Raw genomic sequence first — 23,694 nt, 5'->3', positions numbered from 1 at the left:
TTCATGGATTGCTTCACAAGTGTACTTCTTTTACGTATAATGCTACTCCTCATCCTTCCCCGTTTGATGTATTCCTTTTGAACAGGTTCTACCCATCTATTTCTACATTCCAGTCATTGGTCTCAACCCGGCAGGTTTTGGTAATGCCTGTCAGGTCATATTTGCAATTCTGTATTAAAAGCTCCAATTTGTCTTGCTTGTTTCCCATACTCTGTGCATTTGTGTAGAGATAACTGAAACCATGAGTCGTTCTCTCTAGCTGCTTCTAGTTTCTTGGCCATAAGTAGGTTCTGGAGCACCTCTTCACTTCTTCTGTCATCTGTAGTCTCCCTCCCTTCATGATCTTGTTTAAAGCTCTTTAGGTTCACAAGACTCTTAGAAAACACACTGTGAGATGCAGCCCAACCCTTGCCTCAAAGAAGTGGAGACCATGATCTAAGAAGCTAAACCCTTCCTGACAACACCACCTTTACAGCCAGTGATTTACCTCAGTTATTTTCCTCTCTCTACCTGGGCCACGACCTTAAACTGGAAGGAGTGATAAAAACACAACTTGTGCCCCAAGGCTCTTCAGCTTCCTGTCCAAAGTCCCAGGGTGTGTGTGGCAGTATTATTTGTATCCACATGAATAAGAAGGAAGGGATAGTGGTCAGCAAACTTTATAAGACTTGGCAACTTCTCTGTCACATCGTGAATCTTTGCACCTGGAAGACAGCACACCTACCAGGAAATCTTGTTTACTCTGCACACTGCTGCCTCTGTTCCCCTCAGTACAGAGTCACCTATCGCCACCACTCGTCTCCTCCTCCTCTTGGGAGGGGCAGGAATCATTTGATACACTGTGCTTTCCAAAGCCTTCTTGGAGTGCTCTAAGGTCTGCACCTGCTGCTCTTCAGTCTTCACCTCTTGTCTATTGGAACTTATTTTGATATTGTGGGGATAAGTTACAAAGGCAGGAACCATACGGTTTGAGTACTTCCTACAACTTCCTCTCAGCTGGCCATCTCCAGAGTGCAATTCGCTTTCTCCAACATTGTCTCCATGGAAGATAGTAACAAACTCCAAAGGAAAATTCAGATGACTATGTTTAAAAATGAGTAGGGAACATTTGTGAAGATGAATAGTCAACCAGGAAGGTTTTCTCACCCCTGGGCTGCTCTTCCACCTTCCATGATGACATCATCTGATTCTGATTCTACTATTCTCCTAGCCCCTTCCTCACATTCTGCAGGGTTACCATAGAGACAGCAAGAAACAACTTTGCATCATCGCTATTCCGTTGCCCACTTCTTACCGGACGTCGTTCAGTAAGCAGTGTGAGGCGTGCTCTCAGATTAGATAATTGTGGTTTTTGTGTCAGCATTCCTATCAACATGGCAGGTAGGAAATTGTGCCACCTAGATGTTCACCTGTTCTGCTTCATTGTCCCATGAAGCAGACAGAGAAGCCAGCTGAGAAGTTAAGGATTTATAGCTGGGGAATGGATGAAATTTTTGGACAACTTGAGAGACAATAACATACATGAAAGTGGATGCTGTGATAGGTTTCAAAGGCAGGAACCTTATGGTTTTATTTCCTACTTCTTCCTCTCAGCTTGCCTTCTCCAGACTGCAATTCACTTTCTCCAATATTGTCTCCATGGAAGGTAGCATTCTTAGCTTCTTTTTATTTATGTTTTTAAAGTGTCCATCTTGCCCAGCATTCTGTACTCAAAGTGGCCAACCAGATGCTCCCATGAAGCCTGCAAGCAGGACTTGAGTGCTACAGCTCCCTCTCCACTTACGAAACCCAGCAACTGGCATTTAGAGACCTGTGGCCTCCCACAGTGGAGGTAAAATATATGCATCCTGGCTAGTAGCCATTATACTCAACAAATTAATCTAATCTTTTTAAAAAGATTTTTGGACTATTGCAATGTGCTCTATGTGGGGCTACCTTTGAAGGTGACCTGGAAACTACAACTAATCCAGAATGCGGCAGCTAGACTGGTGACTGGGAGCAGCCGCCGAGACCATATAACACCGGTCTTGAAAGACCTACATTGGCTCCCAGTATGTTTCCGAGCACAATTCAAAGTGTTGGTGCTGACCTTTAAAGCCCTAAACGGCCTCGGTCCAGTATATCTGAAGGAGCGTCTCCACCCCCATCCAGGGGCGCCGACTTATAAAAAATATTGGGGGGGCCCATACCGGGGTAATGCCGCTGGTTCGCTCGGGTAGCCAGGAGAACGCAGTTCAAGGTGGCGGTGTTGGGGAGAGACCCTCGCTCAGGGCGCCACTAGACTTGGCGGCCGGCGGCCTATCTGGGGGGTTTTGGAGCTTATTTCGGCGGAGCGATTGGGGAGGAGGGGGCTTGTTGCCGGATTCTTCAGCTGAGCCGGAGATCCGCTGCTGGGGGTCCCTGGGCCGAGTTGTGAGCACGGCCTGCTGAAGGGAGATCCAGCCGATTGCGCGACGGGGATGGCCGGGGCTCTCCGGCTAGGGCACGCGGCTGGCTGGCTGGCGAGGGAGCAGGTGGGGAGGAGGCGGGGGTCCTCACTCTCTTAGGAAACGCACCCGTGCGCCCGATTGCCACGAAGTCCAAAGGGTGCGTGTGTGGAATTAAAAAGCAAAAACGAGATACGGGCAGGGCAGGCAAAGAGTTTTCTGCAAGAGGATGGAGGGCAGGTTGAAGAGAAAATCACTCAGGATGAGACAGTCAAATCAGCCATGATAAAATGGGCTCAGGATATTGGGTATAACATCATGTTTGAGGACTGGGAAAGGTTATGGACCACCGGAATGAAATTCACGGCATGTAATGCCTTGAAGGAAAATATTATGAAAATGATTTATAGGTGGTACATGACCCCAGTCAAGCTTGCAAAAATATATCACCTGTCTGATAATAAATGTTGGAAATGTAAGGAGGCTGAAGGGACATTCTTTCACCTCTGGTGGACTTGTCCAAAAGTGAAGGCCTTCTGGGAAATGATCTATAATGAGTTAAAAAAGGTATTTAAGTATACCTTTCCCAAGAAACCAGAGGCCTTCCTCTTGGGCATTGTTGGCCAGAAAGTGTTAAAGAAGGATAGAACTTTCTTTATGTATGCAACTACAGCAGCAAGAATACTTATCGCAAAATATTGGAAGACACAAGATTTGCCCACACTGGAAGAGTGGCAGACGCAATTGATGGACTACATGGAACTGGCTGAAATGACTGGCAGAATCCGAGATTTGGGAGAAGAAACAACGGAAGAGGACTGGAAAAAATTTAAGGACTATTTACAAAAACAATATAAGTTGTATGAATGTTAAAAATTTACACGATTCGGAAACTATAGCTTCAGCAATTAGATTTGGGAAACAGGAAATTATATTTTAAGTAAGAAAAGGTCAAAATCTAAGGTAATACTATGTTTAATTTAAGATATAAGTAACTGATGAAAAGTATGTTAAATTTAGAGGTATAGTATTTGAAAAGTACAAAATAAGGTGCGAAACAAGGTAATAATTTGCTGATATCTTTATTATAAAGAATGCAGGGTAAGGGAGATGCGAGAAAGTCCAGTTAGTTATATAAAAAATGTGTTGAATGGTTGGTTTTCTTTTCTTCTTTTTCTTTTTTTCTTTTTCTTGTTCTTTTACTTTTTTCTTCAGTGTATGTTTCTAACTTTGTATTTGAAAACTTAATAAAATATTTATAAAAAAAAAGAAGAGAAAATCCTTTCGCTTTTCTGGGGCGCAGGGAAGTCTCAGAGCCGGAGGTTGGGGAAGGGACCCCCTTTGCTCTGCCCTCTTCTCCCGTCTTAGATTCGCATGGGGGTCCCCGCCCGAGCTTGCCTGGCCACCGGGCCACACAAGGGCCACGCTCTACGCGGCGCACCTTGCTAGCCGCGCAGCTGTCCTCCGCGGCTGTGGAGCGGCCCTGCGCCGGTGCCCAGCTCCTCTGGGCGCCCGCTGCGCTGCCAATGACAAGCGGGCGACGTCGCGGGCAGGGAAGGCGTCGCTTTCTTTCCCGATCCTTCATCCTCCCAGTCTTCCAGCCCTTTTTTGGGTTGGAAGCTCGTCTCGTTCGCCCTTCTCCTTTCTTCACCCTGTGCGCAATTTTCCTCCCTCGTCTCCCTCCCCATTTCTCCTTCCTTCCTTCCTTCCTTCCTGACTGACTGACTGACTGACTGACGGGCTTGGGCTCGGGCTCAGGCTCGGGCTCGGGCTTCGGGTAGGGCTCGGGCTCGGGCTCGGGCTCGGGCAGCCACAGCGTCGGCGGTGTTGGCGATCGGCGGCGCGGGGGGATGGCCCTCCCGGGGGAGCCGGCGCTGCTCAATGGGGTTGCCAAGGAGACAGGCCGGCCGCCCCCCTCCCCCGGCCCGGCGCCCCCCGCCGCGCCGGTGCCCGTTATGGAGCTGGTGCGCGCCGGGCGCCCTATAAAAGCCGCGGACGCGCCCACCGCCGCCCGAGATTATTGGGGGGGCTGAGCCCCCCCAAACGAATTTTTGAGGGGGCTCGGGCCCCCTCAGGCCCCATGGAGTCGGCGCCTATGCCCCCATCGTTCTGCCCGGACACTGAGGTCCAGCTCCGAGGGCCTTCTGGCGGTTCCCTCACTGCGAGAGGCCAAGTTACAGGGAACCAGGCAGAGGGCCTTCTCGGTAGTGGCGCCCGCCCTGTGGAATGCCCTCCCATCAGATGTCAAAGCGATAAACGACTACCTGACATTCAGAAGACATCTGAAGGCAGCCCTGTTCAGGGAAGTTTTTAATATGTGACATTTTAGTGTATTTTTCATCTTTGTTGGAAGCCACCCAGAGTGGCTGGGGAAAACCAGCCAGATGGGCGGGGTACAAATAATAAATTATTATCATATTATTATAAAAAAAGCTTTGCATTGGGGCATCAGGTTGGCCACTATGAGAACAGGATGCTGCCCTAGATGAGCATTTGGCCTGATCCAGCAGGACCCTTTTTACGTTCACTGAAAGGATTACATATTTTATATATTTTATATTAGGAAAGGAGGAGCAAAGAATGCAATTCTAAGCCAGTGGCCACAGCACAAGGCATTTGTTAGTTACCAAGAGCATCAGAACCCCTTTTTCCTAGTTGGCATTCACTTATAAACCATAATTCCATGTCTTCTAATGTTTTCCATGGAACAGGATATGGGTCCCACAACCCACATTTTATTGGGCAGAAGCTGCAAACCAGCGGCACCATGACAGTGAACTTCCCTTCAAAAGAAGTAATCAGGAGAGGCTTGCTGAGGGAAACCAAGACCCCAAAAAGGCCTTGGAATATTAAATTAATCTAGTATGAAGCTCTTAGTCATAGATTCTGATTTAGCCAAGGAGTGTCCATGACTGATTTATGCAAATCTGTGCTGAGGCTACTCTTTGAATACAGTGTGCAGTTCTGGTCATCTCAACTTTGTAAATGATATTGTGGAGTTGGAAAAGATTCATAAATGGGCCACCAAAATGATCGAGGAAAGGTTAGTGCATGACATCACACACATTATTCCCTTCCAACCTGGCCAGACCCACTCAGCCCGCCATCCACCAAGCACATTTTCTGGAGGAGCAAGACCAGGGATCCCCACCAACAGGCTCCCATCAGCTCCTGGCTCTGGCCAAGGCACCTTCCTCAGAGTGGAGAGTTGGCAGCAGAGAGCTGCCACCGCTCTCCTCAACTGGGCTGCACCGCATGAAGCTCCGCTGCAGTGGAGAGCGGCTGCAGTGTGCAAGACGCCCAGCCGTGGCTGCTCCATCTCCAGGTCAAGCCTGACTTCAGGGGCTGCTGTGTGAGGGAGGGTGATGTTCACCCTTGCACATCCCACCTGACAATAAATAGCCCAAACTGTTTTAAACAGTGGAGAAAAGATGTAACAAACTTCATTTTACGGGGGGAAATCCTGCATAAAATACAAAAACTTGACAGATGCAAGAGAAAGAGGGGGATTTGCCCTACCTGATCTTAGACTTTACTATGAGGCAGCATGCCTTTGCTGGATGGAGCTAAGAATGGATGGAGCTAAGAGATACCAATATTTTAGATACTATGCTTTGGATGGCATGCCTATTTGCATTATGACAAAGCAAGGGTACATAAAGGATTTCAAATCCATGCTATGAGAAGAAGCATATGCGCTATCTGGCAGAGACATAAAGAACTCAGAGAGGGAAAAAACCAAGGTTGAATATGGAAAACCGATGGGCTACTTACAGTGATTTTACAGAGTTTAGAGAGGGAGGGTTTATCTGAAAAAAAAGAGAAGAGGTATCAGATTATACTATAGATTGGTTTCAGTACTTCCAGGTGAACAAGTTATTTAAAAGAGATAAAGAAAAGGGATTTGGGGAAATGTGTTCAGAATTTGAAAAAAGGATGATAAACTAATTCCTAATATTTATAAACTGTTATAGGAGTGTGTCAGGGGTTCAGGAGCAGAGGCAAGGGCAAGGGAGGAAACAGAGAGCGAGGGGGAGGAGGCAGAAGAAAAGATGAGTGATGACGACGACCCGAGATCTCCGAGTCTTTCCAGTGAATCAGAAGATTCACAGAAAGGAGCACCAGTGGCCAGGGCAAGGGGGGAGCCTAGGGGGACACCCCAGGAAGATAGAGCCAGAGGGGACTCAGAGGGGAGCAGTTGGAAATCGGGACCAGCGTCACCGCCAGAGAGCAGGGAAGAGGAAGGGCGCCAGGGATCAAGCGCTGGCAGCTCACAACAGGGGGGAGGGCACGAGTCAGGAGTGGCCACACCTCCATCGGGGAGCGAAGAAACGGTCAGACGGAAAGTGGAAGGTTGGGCGCGCGCGCCAAGTTCAAATGCACAGGAAAGTGACGCAGTAGGCAGCCCAGAAAGGGAGCCAGGTCCTAAAGCCCGGCGCAAGGAGACAGGAGGGTCCGGGGGGTCGGCGTCAGAGGAATCCCGGAAGGAAGAGACCCCGGGGGGCAGAGGGACCCAGAGGAGAACAGTCAGGCGGAAAAGGTGGAGCAGGGCTAGGATATTAAGTTGGTGTACAAGGGGCGGAGACTCAGATGGAGCTTCGCCGATCTAACGCATAAGACGTAGAGTTGCACGCAGCAGCGTGAGAATGGAAACTGTAACTCAATAAAGACTTTTACTTAATGATCGCTGGCTAGCGTGATCCTCTGGGAGCTAGGATCTGGGAGCAGCTCTGACAGTGTGTGAGACTAAAGAGGAAGTGGTGAAGGCGACAATGATTAAATGGGCTATAGATATAGGTTATAATATAGAAATGTCAGTGTGGGAGAAACTGTGGGGGGGAACTGAATTTCTCTGCCTGCTACCTTATTAAGGAAAATTTACAAAATATGCTGTACTGGTGGTACTTGACACCCAGCAAACTGCTGAAAACGGCATACAGTAATAGTCAACTTAACCTACAAGTAGGAATGAACATATGAGCAGCAAACATTAAATAAAGGAATATTTGAGATGAAAATGGGTGGTATAATAGAATATGCAGCTGACAAAAGATTACCTAGAATGTCATGGAGAGATGGACTGGGAAGTCTGAGGGTGAGAGGTAATGATGAACATTCTATGATGTGTATATGTTTTTAAAATGCATAAATAAAATTATATAAAAAAGGAACCTCTAAGTTCCCACAAAATATCAGAATTCTATGGAACTGTCCCTAAAGCCACCCCCTCCTGCTGCCCATGCTATGCTATAAATCAGGGATATCCAACAGGTCGATCACGATCTACTGGTAGATGCCCGGGATGTTTTGGTCAATCGCAGTCAATCTCTGGCTCCCTTTCCTTAGCATTGGTAAAATAGAATCCAGCCCGCCCCCTCGCCCCACCCTCCATTCTTGCACGTTCTGCAGAACGGAAGACAGAGCTTACTCAGTGAGGCTGTTCATTTCCCCAGTGATCTGTTGGCAAGTGTCTGTTCCCCTTTCTCCCTAAAAATGGGCAACAGCTTAGACTTGAACTCCCCCAAAAGGGGTAGATCATTGCCAATTTTCAATTTTGTGAGTTGATCGCAGTCTCTTAGCAGTTGGCCACCCCTACTATAAATGGTTTCCTCACACATAGCAAGCAGTGGCATAGCGTGGGAGGTGCAGGGGGGGCCGGGCGCGCCGGGCGCAACATCTGGGGGTTAGGGTTAGGGGGCGCAAATCCATGGGTTAGGGGGTGCAAATCCACGGGTTAGGGGGCACAAATTACTTGCCTTGCCCCGGGTGCTGACAACCCACGCTACGCCACTGATAGCAAGACTCTTGGCTTCTACCCCTTGTTCTGCTCCTAACTGACAACACAAGGAATCACACCAATCCTACCTTGCTGCCAATCTCGGGCACAGAGCCAAGTGAGTTATGACCAAGTGAACATTCTCCTGACACTTTCTTGGTATGCCTATGCAATTGTGACATGGGAGTCTTAGTATGCCTATTATTATGTATTTGAAGAGATCCATTGCACACTTATCAGATGGTTATATTTTGTGTGCCTGTGAAATAACTATCTGTGAGAGAAATCTGGCATCCTTAATGCACTTTACAGTATAGTGAGACTAAAAAAAGAAAAAAAGGTAAAGGGACCCCTGACCGTTAAGTCCAGTAGCGGACGACTCTGGGATTGCAGCGTTCATCTCGCTTTACTGGCCGAGGGAGCCAACATTTGTCCACAGACAATTTTTCCAGGTCATGTGGCCAGCATGACTAAGCCACTTCTGGCGAAACCAGAGCAGTGCACGGAAACACCATTTGCCGTCCCACTGGAGCGGTACCTATTAATCCACTTGCACTTTTGGGTGTGCTTTCGAACTGCTAGGTTGGCAGGAGCTGGAACTGAGCAACAGGAGCTCACCCAGTGGCAGGGATTCAAACTGCCGACCTTCCGATCGGCAAGCCCTAGGCTCAGTGGTTTAGGCCATAGTGCCACCTGTGTCCCTGTAGTGAGACTAGTAGCTATTACCGTAATTTGTGCATGTTAATTAACAGATGAAGGACTTCTTATTAACCAAAAGAAAGCATGCATGGAAGTGTGTTTATGTGGAGTGGGGGGATGTGTCTGTAATATAGTTGTTTGGTGCTGTGCTCTCTGGGGTCATCCGCACTTATCCTGCAATTTCTTCCATTTGGTCTGTGACTTCTAGGCATGGGCCTGAGAGGTTTTTCTTTTGCCCCACTGCTTTCCCCAGCAAAACCCACTGTTTACTGCTGAATCAGAACAAATGTCAATCTGCAGAAAACCCAACTGATGTTTGCTTTGATTTACCAGGGACTCATGCCTAGAAGTCGCAGACCAAATGGAAGCGTGGCTGAGCCTTCTGTCTAACAGTCATAGGGACCTTGAAGGTTATCTAATCCAACCTGTCCGGGGCAGGAACTGCAATGCAGGATGCAACTCCAATGCAAGTGGGGGGGGGGTGTTTGCACTGCTCAGGCAAAGTAGTAAAACATCCCCAATTACATCACTATTCATTTCAGTCCCAAAGCCATTCAGTAACATGAACATTTTTAAACAAATTTATGAGCATTCAAAGCCCAAAGTGAAAGATAAGAAGATAAGATAAGAAGTGGTGTTTTCTTATGAAAATAAATTATTTTCCAATGTTTGTGCAGATGGCAAGGGGGATTCTATGGTTATAAAGAGCTACCTTGTGTTGAGTTAGACACACTGGTTCATCTTTTGAACCAGTTTTCCCCCCCTCAATTTTTTTTATTGATTTTCCAATTTTATATCAAACAGAAAACATCAAAAAACAAACACAAACAAACAAACATTTATCCTAACTTTAATAATTCCATTTTTTGTTAACATTGTTAAATGACTTCCTCAAATCCCCCAAGCTGAGTTTCCATATAATCCATTGCAGCAGTTTTCCAAAACTATTTTCACATAAAATTTACTTAGTCAATTTACCTCTTTCTTTCTTTTCATTTTAGCTTTAACATAGTATTTTCCATCTTTTTGAACCAATTCTACCTACTTAAAGACCACCAGTCCTTTCACAGCAGGAACTACCTGATATTTTCTTGTTGGAGTGTGAACCTGAGTTTACCACCACAAGCAACCTAGCCATCGTGTTCAAGTGGATCTGGCAATGCCTCCTGCCTGAAACTCTGGAAAGCTTCTGCTAGTGATCAATAGTCTGACTCAATATGGAACAAAGGAAGCTGCCTTATACCTGTGGGCCATGTAGCTCACTACTGTCTGCACTGATTGGTAGTGCCTCTCCAGGGTTACAGGCAGGGACTCTCTCCCAGCCATACATGGAGATGATTAAAAATGAAAGCTGGGCCTTCTGCATGGAAGCAGATGCTGTGCCACTGAGCCACAGCCCTTTCCTAAGATGCTTTCCTATGTTCCCAGTGATTTTTGGGGTTCCCTGACCAGTGGAGCCAGAGTGCACACTATTCAAACTCCAAGGGCAAACAAAATGGCCAAATAGAACCTACAAGACAATCCAATCCTACTTTTATGGAGCTTGGCTTTGCACATGCACACACACACACCGCAGCCTGGACGAAAGCATGATAATTAGCTGAAGAGATATAGGAGCCCTGAGGCTTGTGGCTTTCTTGTGGAGTGTGTGTAATGTCTCCTCTTTCAGAGATGGCGTGAGGGCTTTGTGTGAATGCACCCTATGGGATCTGATGAAAATCCCTTTGATTCACTGGGAGAAGTTTATTTTCTCTGCCAAAAGCTTGCTTTCTTCTGAATAAATTGCTTGCTCCTTTTTTTGGGGGGGGGAGGGAACGGGAGGAGGAAGGGATTTTATTTTTGCACAAGCCAGGGATTTGAGGCAGAACTGTGAAGCCAGGTTCTCCTTGACTGGTTCTGATTAGAGGCTGAAATGGTAGAATAAAGAATCTGGAAAGGGTCCAACCAGCTTCTATGGTGGCGTCTCGACGTTGACATATTCTCTGGGAAACATATTATTTTGCTCAATCTTCTCCAGAGTTCGGAGTTGTCTTGGCCAGATCATCTGGTTTGGAGAAGCGGGCACTGGAAAGCACCAGAGGATAAATTCACTGTACCAATTAAGGAACTTAAGAACTAACAAAAGGTTCATGGCATTGTTATTCATTCCATTTCAAATTCTGTTTTTCAAATCCCAATCAGCCAGATTTCACGAAGATTTAAAATATACCCATTTGAACTTTAATTTCTGTTTTACATGAATTTATTTCTTTAAAATTTTGTCATCCTCCTTTCCATTTTTCAGTGCTAAAGGTGGCTTATGTAAAATCACTAAGAATAAAATGAACAGCAGCTTGTGTAAATCAGCAAAAGACCTTGGATGTGTTTAACAGTGGGTCTGGGACATTTCCAGTTCCAAGACAAACTCATAGGATAAATGGACTTGTTTCTAGTTAACCTACTTCCTTGGAGGTTTTTAAGCAGAGGTTGGATGGCCATCTGTCATGGATGCTTTAGCTGAGATTCCTGCATTGCAGGGTTTTGGACTAGATTACTCTTGAGGTCCCTTCCAATTTGACAAGTCTATGTTTTATTGTCCATAAGCTGCTTTGATCACATTGTGAAGGTTTTGATCACCCTACGTCAGTGGCCTCACCCCTGTTCATGTCTCCTTGAGCCAGCCCAGCCAATCACGGATCATACAGTTTTTGTGATGGTATAAGGAATGGATAGATCTTTATTACTGGTCAATAGCCCTTGCACGTTTCTTCACCCATAAGTCCTTTTCTGCCCCTCTTACTCATTTGTTTGCTTGAACCTTTTCAAGAATGAATGTAAATGCAGATTTATAAATATTTTTAAAACATATCTTCCTTCAAAAATGCAGATCCCTAAGCATGTCTTCTCAAAAAACACGTTGTTAAATTGCCTTATAACATACAGTGATACCTCGGGTTACATACGCTTCAGGTTACAACTCCACTAACCCAGAAATAGTACCTCAGGTTAAGAACTTTGCTTCAGGATGAGAATAGAAATCGTGCTCTGGCGGCACGGCGGCAGCAGGAGGCCCCATTAGCTAAAGGGGTGCTTCAGGTTAAGAACAGTTTCAGGTTAAGAACGGACCTCCGGAACAAATTAAGTACTTAACCCGAGGTACCACTGTATATTACTTTAGCTGAGAACTGCATATGAACATCCAAGAATAGCAGCAGGAGGTAGATAAGCAGAGTTAAAATGTGGCTGGATGGGTGCCTGAGAATTACTGTATCACTGGAATGAGAGCTATTAAGGTAGCAACAAAAGCAGCAGTGTGGAACTTTTTGCAGCCTGAAGGCCACATTCCTTCTGAGCAACCTTCCCAGGGCCCGTGTCAGTGGTGGGTAGGGCCAGAGGCAAAAGTAGTGCTAGGATAGCCTTGTGCAAAATGAGCACTGACCCCCCATATTCTTGCATTCTCTCTCTCTCTCTTTTAATATATTTTAAAATTAATTTTCAACATATCATTTTCAACAATAATTAAACATACTTTCATGTCTTCTACCATTTTTTTTACTTCCATCAATCACTTCTGGAAATTTTCCAATATTGTCACTTCATATACATTTCTTACTTCCACTATTACATTTAAATCTCATAACTAATATCTCTATTCTTTCTATACTTTGCAATATTTCATATATCTTTCCTTACAAAACTTTTTGTAATCCTACTAGCATAATTTGTCGATTACAGTTGCTCTTCAAATAATTCGTGTATTTCTTCCAATCTTCTGTGAATCTCTGGTCCCGCAGGTTTCGAATCCTTCCTGTCATTTTATCTAATTCTGCGTAGTCCATTAATTTTGTCTGCCATTCTTCTTTCGTTGGAATTTCTTCTTGCTTCCATTTCTGGGCTAACAATACTCTTGTCACTTTTGTTGCACATAAAAACAATTTAACATCTTGCCTATTAATATCCTCACCTATAATACCAAGTAAAAAATGCTTCTGGTTTTTAAAAAAATGTATATTTCAACATCTTTTTCATCTCATATATCTTTTCCCAGAAGTTTTTTACTTTCTTACATTCCCACCACATATGATAAAATGTTCCTTCTTTTTCTTTACATTTCCAACATTTATTACTTGTCTTATACATTTTAGCTAATTTCACAGGTGTAATATACCATCTATACATCATTTTCATCATATTCTCTTTCAAAGCATTGCAAGCTGTAAATTTTATTCTTTCTAAGATTCTTGCATTCTCAGACAGCACACATGCCCTTCTGTCATATTTCAATGGCGCTAGGTGATGACACAAAGTGGTATCTGTAATTTGTACAGTGACATAATGACACAGACACCAGCCGATGGGGCCTTGGAACACTAGCACAGATGCCTTTTTTTCTGTACCTGTGGAAGATAAGACTCCCTTTACTTCCATCAGTACAATTGTATCACTTCCAGGAACAGCAGTGATGGCCATCTGGTGGGAACATAAGCAGCCAAAATATCTTCTGTTAAAAGAGCAGGAATAATGGGCAGTCACTTCCCTCCATTAAAAGACAGTCCTTTATTGCTCAGCTTTAACATCAACCAGAGTTGGGGAGATTGCAGAATGAGAAGGAAATGAATTATTTAACTTAACAGGCCTTTTGGCGGGGTGGGGTGGGGGAGAATGTGTTTGCCTTCCTCACTGCTGGTCAGTACTAGATGAAATGGAAAACTTCAGAAACCCCTCAGTATGCTATAGGAAAATGAGAGAGTCACTGTGTTCCTTCCATTTGTGTTCAGTGCAAAGTTAACTTCTCCTCCCTTCCTAACTGCTGTTGATAATGATCTGATCTGAAAGCCTCAGTGCTTTTCGTTACAGATACTAAAATAAATCCTGGTTCTTCCTGCCGGGAGGAAGCAGTCAAGTTCATTAGGATATCATGTACCTAAAGCAGAAATGGAGAACCTCTAGGGGCTGTTGAGACTCCCGTCATCCTAAACCATTGACTATGCTGCCTGGAGCCAACAATACCTGGAGGGTCACAGTTCTCCATTCCTAGTTTAGGAGAATCAATCCATTTCAGACCCAGTTTAGAGGCTGAATTATTCTGCAGTGGCATATTGTGTTTGTGTGTAAGGGGGGGGTCCATGCCCTTGGCACAATTTTGTGAGGGGGAACAAACAGGTGCCGTCACAGCAGTCCTCTTCATCGGAGCCTGGCTCCGTGTAAGAAGGAATTGTGCCTTGGCTGTGGCGCTTATGCCTGGCCACAGCTCTGCCCCCAGGTCAGGCCTGACCTGGCAGCAGAGAGGGGGAATCAAAAGCTGGGAGCAAGACATTATACATGGCCAGCTCTGAGTGATTAACTTGTTCTGACCAAAGCTGGGAGCTGACTGAGGTTGATTTTGCTCCACCCACGTGTGAGAACAGAGCCTTGAAGGGCCAACCCTCTGGACTGTCAATGTACAGTGGGAGGCATTTGGTTCTCAGACTCTGGTCTTATAGACTCTGGTGTTCTGGGATGTTATTGTTCAACCACCTCAAGCGCAATGGTTTCTCTATGTTTTGAAAGCAGCTCTAAGTTCTGACCTAGACTCAGTTCCTCATCTGCTGCCCCTGCAGCCTCTGTGTCCAGAACACTGGTGGATGCAGGAGGCATGACTTTTGTTTAGTCTGAGTATTGGTTTTTCAGCTTTAAACGGGGTTCTATAAGCCATTAAATGTAATGTGGGTTTTTCACCCATCCCTGTCAAACAACATGGAAATATCTTAGATCAGAGGTTTTCAACCTTTTTGAGTCCACGGCTCCCTTGACCAACTATATTCTTTCTGTGGCACCTCTGTGGGGCTCAGGAGCCCAGTTGTGTCACTCTTTGCCTGCAGAGCTGGCAGCCTCTCATTCTTTTCCGAACACTCTCTGAAATATACTTGGAGTCCTGTAGTGATTTCATGCTCTTTATTGCAGCTTGTAAAACAGTGATTTAATTGCCCCCCAAAGCTCAGGCTTTTATATACATTATTTACACAATGAGTTCCATCTGATTGGCTGATTCTGCTTCCCTCCTGGAGCCTGATTGGTTTTCTCCTGCAAGCCAATCAGTTGTTGCATTCTAGGATCCTGCTTGCCTATTGTTCTAGGATCCAAGCTTAGTACATAACACTCTCCCTTGTGGAGTGTTCCCTCAACCTCCTCTCCTCTCCCCTCTGCTTGGGAGTCCTCTGGGCAGCTGCTGCTGCTGTCCCTGGTCTCTGAGCTGCCCCCTCCCACCCTAAAGAGAGGTGCCTCCTCACACTGCCCCACAAGGGCCTGGGGAGAGGATGTCCCAGCCTTAGTGACCCAACAGAGACTGGCCGAAGGTGAATGTGAGGCCTGCACCTTACCTTGGGAGGCAGCAGTAGTATCAGTGGGCGCTGCCGGGTCTGCATGGTGGAAAGGCTCCCCTTCAGCACTGGGCACTCAGCTTCCAAGTGGGCCTTGCACACAGCAAGCACAAAAAAGGTCAGCACAGTGCCTGCCTGTCTGGCCTCCCACTTGTCTGTCCATTCCTAACAGCAAGGGCTGGTGAACTGGCTTGCTGGGCTCCCTCACCCACTTGCTTGCTTATGCCGGCTGCCTCAGCTCCTGGCAACCAGCACCCCCTGGCCAGCCCCAGAGGCACCACTCGCCTGCAGAGCTTGTAGCCAGGGCTGCTGCAACAAACAGCTGCACAAGTTTTGGGGAGGCAGAGATGGGAGAGGGCATCAGAGGAGGACGCAAGGAAAGAAAGAAGGGCAGAGGCCAGTGTTGCTTGCGGCACACAAGGCACCCCAGGGAGCCATGGCACACTGGTTGAAAAACACTGTGTTAGATGGTATCTAAGCATTTGGCAGGAATTATGAAAAAGCCCAAGTGGGTGAAGGGCGATAGATTCCCCACTTCTGTTAGTCCTGCTCCACCATTCCAGAGCATGCATGCATGTGCGCACGTGCGCACGCGCACACATACACACACACACAGCCATCTCAGGGAAGGGGATTAAACAAATCAATGAATTAACTGGAAGAAAAAGAAAAGAGGTATAAAGCAGGAAGCCCTCCTGGACTAGGGATGAAGGAGAGATTTGGTTAATTTTGCATTCAAAGGTGGATCTATCTAACTGGCACTTTCCTGAAATGATACGGGAAACAAAATGCAACCATTCATTGCAACTCCACATTTTCGGTGCAGTTCTCTAGCCTAAGAACAGGTGTGAAAAGTGTACAGTGGTACCTCGGATTACGTACGCTTCAGGTTACATACGCTTCAGGTTACAGACTCCGCTAACCCAGATATAGTGCTTCAGGTTAAGAACTTTGCTTCAGGATGAGAACAGAAATTGTGCTCCGGCGGCGCAGCAGCAGCAGGAGGCCCCATTAGCTAAAGTGGTGCTTCAGGTTAAGAACAGTTTCAGTTTAAGTACGGACCTCCGGAACAAATTAAGTACTTAACCCGAGCTACCACTGTACACAAAATGCATTTGTTACTGAAAACAGCATGCACAAATGCATTGCATTAGGAGAAACTGCTTGGGAGAAAAACTCTAAACAAGGCAAAATGGCACACACAAAAATGTGTAATTAGGAGAAATTTGCGCTAAAATGCTGATGAATTTTCATGAAGACTTTTTGTTTTAAAGCATTCACAGACTGATGTGTAACTGTAGAGGACTAATGAATGGAAAGATGGAAAACCAAGATTGACAGATCTGCTCATTCCTATCCCAAACCTGGATGTGTGCATTCTTCTGTGTGGGAGTGAGCCCTATCCATAACTTCTTACCCTCTTTCCCCCTTAACAACATAGTTATATAATAAGAGCCTGCTGGATCAGGCCAATAGCCTATCTCCTGTTCTCACAATAGTGAGAAACCCGCAAGCAGGATTTGAACACAAGAGAACTCCCCGCTGTGATTTCCAGCAACTGCTATTCAGAAGCTTTGCTGACTCCAGCTGTGGAGGCAGAGCATAGTCATCATGGCTGGTAGCTTTTGATAGCCCTCTCCTGTATCAAGAAGGTAGGCTGGGGGGTGGGGAGACCTGTATATTAGATGGGACATTCAGAGTCAGGCTGAGTTCAAAAGTGTAAGGACATAACTGAGAATCAGGTTAGACCTTTACAATGATAGAAATCTACATTCAGCACACATACACACTATTGAAGTACCACACTATACCTGTGTTTTAATTGCATTGGAAGCTCTCTCAAGTGTTATTGGAAGGTTAGTGGGTGGGATGCAAAAGCATTCTAGGTACCTATCAGCCAGTGCTTGCAACATCACTGCACAAATATCTCCCCTACGTGACTATGGTACCACTCGTACACACCACAATGACATTTCATGAATAGCTCTCCCATTTTAACATTAAGAAAACCATGCACGTTTGGTCATACCTTCTTCCAGTCTTGCAGCATGCTGGGATATCATTGTTGGAAAAGTCAGTAAAGGTCTATCACAAGCACTATTGTTTCTGTAAATGTTATTCCAGTAGACTGAAGAGACAGAGAATGAGAAACATAGAGCATCCTCTCTAGCATATGCACCCTGAAAGCAACTCGCTCATCTGTTGTAAATCTGTTGACTTCTGCTAACGTTCCTGGTCCCGTGCCCATTTTGTCCAGGTGCACTTTTGGTCCAGATGTGTGTTGGCACCAGTAAAATCAGAGCTCATAAAAGGAAGAAGCAGAGCCATTATTTCTCAACCAGCAGACACTCTGTCAGCTTTTGAGGCTTAGACACTGATCGTGTGCATGCTGGAGAGTTAAAGATAATGCCATAGGCAGCCACTTTGCTTGAGGTAAAAGTGACACCTGATGCATCTTAATACATTGTTTTGTACACAAACAAAAAATAAGAAAGGTCCCCACCTCACTTAATGTTTCCTAAATTTTCTTTTCTTTTGCTTACTCCGTATATGAGAAACGGAAAACCCTTCACCTTGCAGACTGCATCTCCCTTCAGCCCCAGACACTGCGGCCAATGGCCAGGGATGATGGAAGTTGTAATCCAAGAGCAGTTGGAGGGCCATCTCCATCTTTACAAGCAGGGCTCCTCCAGGTGACCTTTTTATTGAGCATTCATGGAACTGAGCCCATGTTCAGTCTTTATTGAGCATTTGCTCATATTTATTGATTTATTTAAATAATTTGCCCCCCCCCCATATTTCACATGTGTCTTCTGGGTATTTTCCAGGAGCCACATGCCAGTGGTGGACAGGGGCCAGACAAAAAAGTGGGTGGAGCAATTGGTGACTTAGACTTTGTAAAGCAGGGTACTTTCTACATATACTCACACATCCATCTTTATCCTACAACCAAGAACTCAAGACTCATGATCAGAGTTCAATGACACATTCCAGCCAAGCAAAACTGCCCAAGGATGATGCACAGCAGGCTTGTGAAGGCTGTGGCTAGGAAGAGGGTGTGTACCTGAAGAGAGTCCTAAGGACCAGGTGAAAAGGCTGGGTGGCCACCTCTTGTGCCCTGCCTCTGAGGAGTCTCTGTCCCTGGAACAGAGTAATCTGGGAGAAGACATGGGTGGCTAGACATGAGCAATCCACACTGAATTGAATTTTGCATTTCTACATTTTGTTGCAGGGCCCACTTGTGAATTTGTAGTTTTCAGATATTCCAGCTGCCTTTGAATTCAGCATTATCATAGTAGACTATCCATCATGCAACTGTTTTGCAGCTGCTTTCTTTCTGTGGCTGCAGGAGCCTAGGCTTGTCAAGGTGTAGGAATGAAGAGCTTGGCAGGTTGTAACACTCATAAAATCCAAAACAGATCCATTTGTTGCCTTTCTGCCTTCTTGGTGGTCTTACTATTCCACTATTGATCATGTTGTAAGGAGGGTGGGTGGGTTGGAGAGAGGACCACAAATGCTGACTTTCTTTCTTTCTTTCTTTCTTTCTTTCTTTCTTTCTTTCTTCTTTCCCTCCCTTCCCAGCCCACAAAATTCCACTGAAAGAAAGGTCTCAAGAAAAGTGGCCAGGAAAGACCTTTGGTGTGTGGTCCCCAGTAAGCAATTGATTATTGTAACCACTAATAACCACTGTACCTCTATGGACATATGAAATGTCTTAAATCCACAGGAAAAGAAGAGAGAACCCACTTGAATGGTAAAGAATTGGTCATAAGCTGTTCTTTCAAATAATGCCATTATGTGCCCTCCAACAAAACAAAACCACAAGACCTTAAGCAGAGCCTCATAAATCATTCCAAAGCCCATGTAGTTCAGCATGTTTTCGCAGTGGCCAACCAGATGCTTCTGTAAAGCCCCCCGTCTGGGAGCAACAGCACACTCCCCACCTGTGATTTCCAGCAATTGACATTCACACTGCCTCCAACTGTAGAAATAGAGCATAGCCATATTGGAATCTAGATATGTCAAATACTGTTTCAGTGGGCACACCTCCTTCAAATATGTCCTTTGAATCCATGGCTTCTTCTCCTGGGGATGGGGAGTCATGATACTCCAGGCACAAGCATTTTCTGGTTCATAACCAAGTCCAGCTACTGGTAAGTTGTGCCAAGGGACCTAATTTGGGTTTATTTCCTGCACCAGCCTGGAGTTAAAATATCAAATATGCAGACTTTTCCTATATTCACCCACCCACTTTCTACCTGATCAGCAAGAGTTACAGAGCTCTGGGTGTAATGAGGTCTCTGCTGTACAATTAAGTCCTACTGCTACCCACAGAAGTTAGGCTTGCTTCCTGGGTTATCTGAAACACCGAACTGGTAAAAAATCCAGACAATAATAATCTGAAGCACACTTCTACTTGCAATTGTATGGTGAAGACATAGGAAGCTGCCTTACACCAAATTAGATCATTGGTCTGTTGAAGTCAGCAAAGTCTACATTTACGGGAAGTTCATCTCCTGCATTTCAGAAAAAGGCTCTCTCAGCTGTACTGGCAGATTCTGGGGATTGAAACTGGGACATTCTGCATGCAAAGCAGATGCTCTACCACTAAGCTATGGTCCTTCCCCAGGAGGACATAGAAAACTGTTTTATGCAGAGTCAGACCACTGCTCCATCTACAATGACTGCCAGCTATTTAGCAGGCTTTCAGATATGGGTTTTTCCAACCCCTATGTGGAAGTGCCAAGGATTAAACTTGACTTTCTACATGCAAAGAAGATGCTCCACCATTGAACTATGGATTCTTTCTGAAATGTGGCAATGGTGGACTGCACTCTTACTGGAGGAAATATGGCAAGTGGGCTCTTTAAGAAGGGGGTGGGGTGGGGGTGGATTTGAGCATTGGAAGAGGAGCAGCTAACTCTGATGCCAATTCTGCAGTTCTTCAGACTCAAATCCAGAGAGCTCAGAAGCTTACAGGAAGCTTCTGCATTAAGCAATTAACTGCCTTTCATTGGAGGATGAATGGAATGCCCATTATTATGCTCCAGACATGTTTCATTTCAATTGCGTAAACCTCCTTTTTAAAAAGAGCACTTTGCTTTCTCTGCAGAAACGCTTGTTACAGATGTCCCTTTTGAAGCAATGCCAATAAGAAGAGGGAGAATTTAAAGAAGGAAAATTAGAGCTCACTTTGTTAAATCCATGAGACCATTTAATGATGTCATAGTAAACAGCACACACACACACACCTTCACACTTTATAGAAGGAGTGTGGGGAGGAGAAACCCATCTCTTTCAACTGCAATCTGTATATGTGCCTGAATAATTTGTGTGGCTGCCTGGGTGGCCATAATAAGCAAACCTGCTGCCTTAACATTCCATGTAGACAGAGCTGGGTATGCAACCAGGAAATGTGGAAGACATGACAGGTTTATTACTGGCTTCAGTTTTTTGTGTGTTTTTTTAAGGGCTACATCTGCCCTACACAAATTATTTTAGTATGGTCTCATCTACATATTTGTCTCAATAATATTTAACTTTGTGGATCAATAATATTTGTGGATCACATTATTGCTAATAATAATGATGATGATGATGATGATGATGATGATGATGATGTCAGACAGAAAGAGGTATACATTTATAAAGAGATATAGAAGACACTGGGCTTCAAAATTGAGCAATAGGCTTACTCACTCCAGCCTTTCCTTACTTCTCTGTGGGCAATGGTTTCAGCACCCATGGTTTCAGCACCATAGTACTGAACAGCAACCCTGCTAGGCATGAAATGAAATATCAGGGAGAGGGTGAAGTATTAGTACTTCCACGTGGCAAAAAACTGGGGCCAGCATTTGAGGTGAAGGGTAAAATCTGCATTATATTGCACTTGCAGCACAGAAGCCTCTGACACTGAATAACTGAGTTAATGCAAGATCAATGAATATTCACAAACATTCCAATTGCGTGAGTTAACCCTAGGATCAGACTGCAGCTTCCATTAAGAGGACACTTTCTGTTTACTCTGTTCTTGAAAGGTGAAAATGCCCACAAAGGTGACCAACATGCTTCTGCTTTAAACCATCAGCATCATCTATGCCTATGGTGACATTAGGCCCCAGTATTTGCTTAGCTTGAAGGACCTCCAATAATAGATGTTGCTGCTCAGCAAAGTTGTGAGAATTAAGGTCTGTTTGACTTTGTATTCAACCAAGTTTTATTAAGAAATCAATGGACCTGTTAGTCATGTCCTTTATTTTCAATGGGTCCTCAGAGTAGGACTAACAACAACCCTGTAACAACAGCCTTAAAGATGTCAGGGAGAAACAAAGGCTTTGCAGAGAGACCTCCAGCTTCACTGCTGTAGAGTTCAGGAGCTTGGCAGGTGGAAGAAGCTTCTGGGCCTTGCTGCAATCTTTGCACTAGTGACACTGCCTTTCAGATTGCAAGATCAGAATTTTGGACTTGAAAGATACTGAGATATTTTCTGATGGCAATAGCCTCATTTTTGAATTGAGCTGAGAGCTTTTCTTCCATTACATATTGTATCTTCATCACTCCCAGGGCACAGTCTAAATGCACATGGGGGCATTATTCTACTGACGCTAAACAGGTCTGGGTCTGGCCTGTGCCTGGATGGGTGAATACTTGGGTACCAGCAGCATGTCTGGGTCTACATGGCAGAAGAAAAGTGTGATATAAATGTAAGAAAATTTGTTGTTGTTGTTGTTGTTGTTGTTGTTGTTGTTGTTGTTGTTGTTGTTGTTGTTGTTTTAAAAGCATGCATCTTATTGAATTAAAAACACATTTCTCAAGCAAAATTCAGAGAGTCCATTCCAAATTCTGAGCACTTGGTCTATATTAATTAATAGTGCCCAGGAAAGCTGACTCAACTCTTTTATAGAATGCAATCGTTCTGTAATATGAAGATCAGCCTTTCTTGTTCTGTTGATGTGTGATAATAAGCGGCTTTTTGTCACCACAGATTAGACTGGATCATGAAAGGTTTGCAAATGAGCAAATCACATCTTTCTTCTAATACCCTTGGAAATTTTTTACCATGAAACGACTTTGAATTTAGCTCCAAATAGAAGTTTCCTCCTGCATAATAGGTTATTTAAATGGGTAGCTGGTAATTATCATACACAGTCCTTTGGCTTAACTGATTCATTGGATTACACAAAACAACCCCTCCTCTCTCAATTAATATTCTGCACATCAATAGGAGCAGGGTATGTGTCAGACACACTTTCAATAAAGGCTTCAGCTGGTGCAGTTAGAAGGAATGTAATGAACGTTTAAGAAGGCTTTAGATGCTTCCAAGAATATCCAAGTTGTATGAAAACTCCCTGCATATTTCTGCCTTCCCAAACCTTAGCACAGCATGTTTAGAACCCTCAAAGTCTATACAACATTTTACTTGAGGAGGAGCTCCTGGGAATGGCTTTAACTCATCGGTAGAGCATCTGCTTTGCATGCAGAAGATCTCCCTTGCACTCCTTTGTGTTTTAGTAATGGATATTTAACCAGCATATGAATGTTATGGGGTGGCATCAGTTCATATCTGTGCATTTGTGTGGTCCTGTCTGTGTGTCTGAATGCCAGTGGAGGAGAAAATATAGTTTCTTTAGGATAGGGCCCCACAACATGGTTTAGCACAGGGCCTACTTAATACAACCTTGCTTAATGCAGAACAGCTGCCCTGGGGGGGGGGGGAAGCCTCTACTCCAAGTCCTGCGGCAACAGCCTTTCCTTCTGTCATTTGGCAAGCAGAGAGTGGAAATCCAGTTCGTGCTTTGGGCTCAAGGAGGTTTCCCCTTCATTTCTTTTCTCTGTATGGATAACTCCAGGCTGTTCGGCAGTGCAGCCAGTGGCATGGCAGGTCGCCAGGTAAGGAGTCTGGCTGGCTCACTGGCTAAGAAGTGATCAGTGTTGCCTTGGCTGGTATGGGAAGTGGAGTCACCCTGTTACATCCCTTTGCCAGTTTATCTGCAAATATGAAAAAGAGTCCTTTGTAGCTTTGGCTGCAGCTTTCCTGAAACTCATGGAGTAAATGCAGAATGTGGTCTTTATAACACTTATCAGGAGGACTGACCCAAGATGGGAAGAAGGAACATATTGGGTGGAATGGGGTGGGGAACGCCCCCTTTGAAATGCCCCCTCTCCCAATTTCAGCAGTCATTTATGGGATCCATAAATTGGAGTGAAAATCTTTTCCCATTCAGAATGAGGGCAGGAGCACTACTGAGTGTTCCTTCACTGCCACATCTCTGCCTGCCCCTAGGGTTGCAGGGGTGGAAGAATCTGTCAGTTTTGTTTTATCTCATTATCGCCTCCAATCTTAAATTCTCCATATCAGTTCACATTTAAAAATAAAATAAAGACGTTGTCATGAAAATTCACCATCATTTTACTGCAAATTTCTCCAAATGCACACATTTGTATGTGCCTAATA

The 23,694-nt window shown here is 45.0% G+C and overlaps 1 long non-coding RNA gene across 1 annotated transcript; it reads left to right on the top strand.

Moving 5' to 3' along the window:
• Positions 1–1,149: 1,149 nt before the first annotated feature.
• On the top strand, positions 1,150–20,738 carry LOC310698675. Its single transcript, XR_014521687.1, has 3 exons — positions 1,150–1,380; positions 18,822–18,892; positions 20,353–20,738. It is a non-coding gene; the product is annotated as an uncharacterized lncRNA (long non-coding RNA).
• The last annotated feature ends 2,956 nt before the right edge of the window (positions 20,739–23,694 follow it).

The sequence above is a fragment of the Podarcis liolepis genome (genome assembly GCF_965112155.1).
Source record: "Podarcis liolepis genome assembly, chromosome: Z".
NCBI lineage: Eukaryota > Metazoa > Chordata > Lepidosauria > Squamata > Lacertidae > Podarcis > Podarcis liolepis.
This window is presented reverse-complemented; position numbering and strand designations above follow the sequence as displayed.